Source organism: Theropithecus gelada, chromosome 1, assembly GCF_003255815.1.
Source record: "Theropithecus gelada isolate Dixy chromosome 1, Tgel_1.0, whole genome shotgun sequence".
Lineage (NCBI taxonomy): Eukaryota > Metazoa > Chordata > Mammalia > Primates > Cercopithecidae > Theropithecus > Theropithecus gelada.
Genome location: NC_037668.1, coordinates 197,081,962 through 197,087,713, shown reverse-complemented (window position 1 = coordinate 197,087,713; position 5,752 = coordinate 197,081,962). Strand labels below are relative to the sequence as shown.

The 5,752-nt window shown below is 40.9% G+C and overlaps 1 pseudogene; it reads right to left on the bottom strand.

Moving 5' to 3' along the window:
- Nucleotides 1–3,685: 3,685 nt before the first annotated feature.
- On the bottom strand, nt 3,686–5,252 carry LOC112633859 (annotated as a pseudogene).
- Nucleotides 5,253–5,752: the final 500 nt, after the last annotated feature.

Genomic DNA, 5,752 nt, shown 5'->3' with positions numbered 1-5,752 from the left:
TTCATGCAAATTTCTATTATTTTACTTAAAAATATACCAATGTTTGCATTTCCATGAAAATAATACGTAAAACAAGTTTACAGACTGAACTTTCCAAAGCTTCAGAGAAAATGGACATGTAAGAAAACTGTACCATGGTCATGTGTGATTTCTGATGCTCCCAGCAAATACCCCTTTTGAAAAGTGTGGGAGTCTTCCATGATCCGGCAACACCTCCCCTTGTAACCTTCATTTTGGCCAAACTGATCTATTTACTGTTCCCTCAGCCTTCTCATGAATATCCTACTTCTCTGGTTTTGGATGTTTCAGATTTTCTGGTGCTACTCTGGGCCATCTTCCAGGTCCAACTGAGACACTGCATCCTCCCTCCAGCCTTCCAGAACTATGACCCCCTTCTAGCTCCTTTCTCTGGAATTCTGCAGACTTGTTCTGCCCTGCTTTTATAATTTAACTGTAGATAAAACCATATATAAAAAGAGCTAAAAAAATGTATTATGGCTATTATTATTATAGGGCTTCAAGGTTGTATGTTTAGTTTTTTTTTTCAAGCACATTTTAAGTCCTAGATTTTAAGTCAGGGACTATGTCACTGATGTCTTTGTTGCAGCACTCAGCTCAACATATACTTTTTGGATAGATGCAGTCATTCTGTATATAGAAAACAAACTTATATTCAAGTAGAGGGAACAGATGGTAACTTTTTTCCCCAGAATATATCTGTGACTTTAAATTGAATGTTTATTCCCATTAAATGAACTATTTTATTTCCTCTGTAAAGTAAATTTAAGTAGCAGAAAGCCAGGATATCTCCTCTTTTTATGTTTTCTCCTTTGATGTGACCAGTAAAAGGTAGGGCTTGGGTCATCTTAGGTGGCTGTGATTCTGACATTGTGCAAGTGCAAGCATTTTTTTCTGTCAAGTCTGCCTGAGCCCAGTTCTTAGCTTTTTAGGCAGACATTTTCCTGCTTGCAAAATCAAAAGGTAGAAAAGCTGAGAGAAGTATGATGGGAAATTGCTTTCTAAAGACACCCATGCAGAAGCGTGTGGCTTTCCCTGAAGGCCTCCTCTCCTTACACTAGGTTGAGTATTTCCACCATGTCACACTTTATTGTTAGTGTTGATGGCCTGGGCTCCCCGATAGTGGAAGCTCCCTGGGGGGATGTCTGTGTCTTACAAGGCAAAATCTCATCAAAGATTGTATTGGAGTTATTTCTTGAGAGAACGTATGAAGAGAAAACTGGAAAATGTACCAGTAGAAGGTAGAAGGAGACAAGGATCATGTGATACTTTTTCAGTCCACTAAAGGTCTGAATCTGGTAATTATGGGTTGAGAAAATGGAGAGAAAAAATTCAGAGAATTTCTGGTGAGGCTGTTGATACAAATAGAAAGGCTGAATGAGAGAAGTCAAATTAATAAAAGCAGAAAAGTATGGAATAAATGGATAAGACTATGCTTTGGAGGAATCAAAACACAGTATATCAGTTAAGTGACTTTAGATTCAGAGACGAAAATGGAGTCTTTTGAGTTCATTTCATCTCCTTTCATATCATCCTGGAACCACATTCCAACTGGCAAGGCACTAGTTATCTACTGGATCTCTAAATCCTTTAGAGGTGAATTTAACCTCCAAAGTGTGCTTTGAATTGGTGGTTTCTTCACCGTCATTATTATTGACTTCCTATGGCTGCCATAACAATTTATCATACACTTAGTGGCTGAAAACAATACAAATGTATTATCTTATAGTTGTGTAGGCTAGAAGTCTGATGTGAATTTCATTGGGCTAAAATGAAGGACTTGGTAGGGCTGCATTTCTTTCTGGAGGCTCTAGGAGAGAATCTGCTTCTTTTCCTTTTCCAGTTTCCAAAGGCCATTTGTAGTCCTTGGCTTGTGGCCCCTTCCCCCATCTCCACACCCAGCAATGTTACAGCTCTCTGCCCGGCTTTCATGATCACATTTCTTTCTCTGATCTTTTTTTTCTGCCTCCCTTTTCCACTCTTAAGGACCCTTTTGATTATTTTGGGCCACCCAGATAGTCCAGAACAGTCTCTGTATTTTAAGGTGAGTTAAAAGTTTCTATCTGCAACCTTAATCCCCTTTTGCCATGTAACCTAATGTAGTGACAGGTACTGGGAATTAAGGAGTGGATATCTTTGGTAGGCGAGGATTTATTCTGCTTACCACAATCCCTGGTCACCATTATCCTGACCTGGATTGCTGCAAAAGCCTGAGCTCTGCGGGCATCATACAGCCAGCAAAGAACAGAGCCAGAATGTGAATGCAGGAGTCAGACTGCCTGTTAGGCAGTTAGGAAGGCGAGCCTCTCTCAGCCTCAGTCTCCTGTAAAATGAGGACACTAATAGCACCTACCTCATGGGTTGTTATCGTTGTGAGGATTAAATATATACCTGTCACACAGGGAGCACTGTGTTAGTAATTGTTATTATTGTTACTTTATTAGTTAGTCTCCTGGTCTCTACTCTCAACACTCTCCACTCTGTCCATACTGAAGCTAGAGTGATCTTTCTTAAACACAAGTTGATCATGTTCTTCCTTTTCATGCTATGAAAATCATTTATGCTATGGTCTTTGCTCCCCAACCTCTCTACATTGAGTCCAATTAGGCTGTTTGAAATCAATTGAATGGGGCAGATATTCACATTTCTGTGCCTTTGTACACGGCACTCCGTTTGCCTGGACTTCCTTCCTCCCCTTGACTCTCTGTCTCACTTCATGCGTACTTCAGAGCCAATTCTCTGAAATCCTGGGCAGAGCGGATGACCAACTGAACTCTTTTGCACCAGCTATGTATCTGTGCTCCACACCACTCACACCCGAGTGAGCCACACTGGCCGTGTAGCTATTGCCTGGAGCCTGGCACATACTAGACACTCAAGAAAAGAGTGTTGAGAGCACCGTGCTGGGAATTTATTCTTTGCAATTTATTGGAGTGTTTTCCTCATGCATTTTTTTCAGGTGTCTTTTTTCCCATACTGCCAGAAGCATCCATTTGCCTCAAGGAGGATTAGGGTTTCTATAACAGGAACGCAAAAGGAAAACTATCTAGCTTTTGATGCCCAGAGTAGGAATTATTTTAAAACATCTTTTAGTTTGATTTTTTAAAATTACATAGTTTTGTGAAACCAGGACTTGCCAATTAGAAAGGGCTTTTCAAAACTTCTTTGGCTTTTTTAGTGTATTAGAAGCCAGCTTAGTTGAACTAGGTCTTAGAGATTATTCCATAGCATAGAGGGGACACCGTTTTCTGCAATTAACCTGGGCATGAAGTTTTGTTGCCCTGAGAAGAAGAAACACAAGTAGCAGAAGTGCATTCCAGAGAGGAAAATAAATGAAAATCTCCCCCTTGGGTCCTGATGAATTTTGGGGAGGAGAGAAGACATCAGGTGGTGAGAATCTTGCATCGTGCTTCTACCTGGTAGATGTGGGAAAGCCAGAAGCAGAGGACATTTACATTTTCCTAATTTCCTTTCGGGACTCTGGGAGGAAACTGCCTTGGAAGATATTCCTTGTGTCATATGGAACAGTCATGTTGGAACAAAGCAAATGGTGAGCTATGGTTAAGCAGAGGGGGAACTTGAGCTCAGCTTCTAGAGGCCTTCCTCTCCTCTCAGGTTGAATGAGAAGAATCCAGAAAGTTCTTCCTGCCCTACTGAGTGATGCGCCCTACTGAGTGATCATTGATGAAAAATCATCCATGAGTTCCTGAAGCTGAATAACAGGAAACTGTACTTGTTTTTCAAACCACTTGGCTACTGTAAGAAGCTGCTGGTCACAAAATGCATGTCCAGTCAACTGCAGTCCTACTGGCAACCCTTGGTTTGGGCGTGCAGCAGGGATACTCACTGCTGGCAATCCTGCCATATTTACAGCTTGTGTAAAAATATCATTCTAGGAACTTCGTGTTCTGTTGTCTCCTTTGATGAACTCCAAGTATGGTACTGCCTCACTTAAGATGGTGGGAGTTAGCAAAACGTCTACTCCAGAGTTAAAAGCATTTGCAAAGTCATTAGCAATGAGGCGTTGCACTTTCTGTGCTTTGATGAAATAATTTTCCCAGTTTTCTTTTAATAAGAAAAAGTTTCCTGAGAGAATTCTTCCTCTCACCACATCATTGAACACTTCTTGTCTGGTTGAAGCATACATGGCTTCAACCATGAGTGGACACATTGAGTAGACACATCAATGTCACATCTGTGACCATATTGTAGCCCATCAAGTCTTGCCATATTTAATGCCACTTCTGACGTACACAGTACATGATAGCAGACAATTGAATAACTGGTGTGAGGAATGGATACTTCAATTACTTTAGCCCCTTCGACTCAAAGAGGTCAATAACTTTGGACCAAAAAGACTGTACTTCACTTGATAATTCTGGCACAAGATATTCCTTTGGAATTCCTATACATAGTTTGCTCACATCTGCCAAACCAAATGAATGGATTAATAGGGTCCTGTACCGTGGTACAATCATTGGTGTCATGCCCAGCTAGTACACTGAACACAACTGCTGCATCATCCACACATCTGGTTAAGATTCCTGGCACATCCATCAAATTCACCAGGGGAATGAGACCATGATGGGAAATTAAACCATAGCTTGGTTTGAAACCAACAAGCCTGCAGTGGGCAGCAAGATTTCTGGTTGATCCTCCTGTAGCTGATCCTAAAGCCACATAGCATGTGAACGCCGACATAGCAACTGCAGTCCCACCTAAGCTTCCTCCAGTCATCAGCCAGTCTAAATCTTCATTCTTGCTGTGGGGATTCTGCTTCCTCTTTTCTCTATATTGTTTTGAATAACTCAGGGGTTTTTAACTGGTCCAAACACACCATCTGTGCTTCTAGATCCCATAGCAAACTCATCTAAATTTGTTTTTCCCATTAGTAGAGCTCCCTGATCCAACAACTTCTGTACTACTGTAGCATTAGAAGGTGGTATATAACCTTTCAGCATGTTTGATGCACACGCTGTCTCAATGCCAGATGTGCTAAAGTTGTCTTTTACTGCAATAGGAATTCCATCTAAATCCCCAAGTGACTGTTCATTCTTAGATCTCCTTTCTGACTCTTCAGCTTGTTTAAAGGCCTCCTCTTCTGATACAGTAATGTAGGCATTTAGAAACTTGGTCTTCTTGATAAGAGAGAGACGTTTTTGACAGAGCTCTGTTGGTGTAATCTGGCCTTGTGTCAGTGCTGCAGAAACTTCTCAGAGGGTCTGGCCCAGCATGGTCCTCGTGCCCAGCCTGCCACCACAGGGGCCAGGCAAGGAGGAGAAAGAGGTCATCAGTTGCTAGTGATATTACATGGGCACAGCCATCTTTAATCATCACTGCGGGATTCTAAAAATTTTAAAAGCCACCTAAAGAGTGTTCCCAGTTTGCGGCAGGGTTATAATTCAAAATGTCACTTGCAAGTTGGTTATTTGGAATTCACAAGGGATATCTCTACATAGAAATAGTGTACTTACTAGTGACCAGGTTCCTAGCCCAAGTATAACTCAAAATGCAGCTGAAATAGAGCATATTTGAAATAAATAGTTGAAGATCTTAATGGTACAATGCCAATGTTTTAAAAAATATATAACAAAAAATAAATTAAACTAAACCATGTTTATTTTGAATATTTAGTCTTTGAGGGAAACACACATTTAATTAAAAAGGGGTAAGAGGTATATGAAGATCCTAAAGAGGGTGTCTCAGCGACTTTCAGGGTTTCACTGGCTCTTTG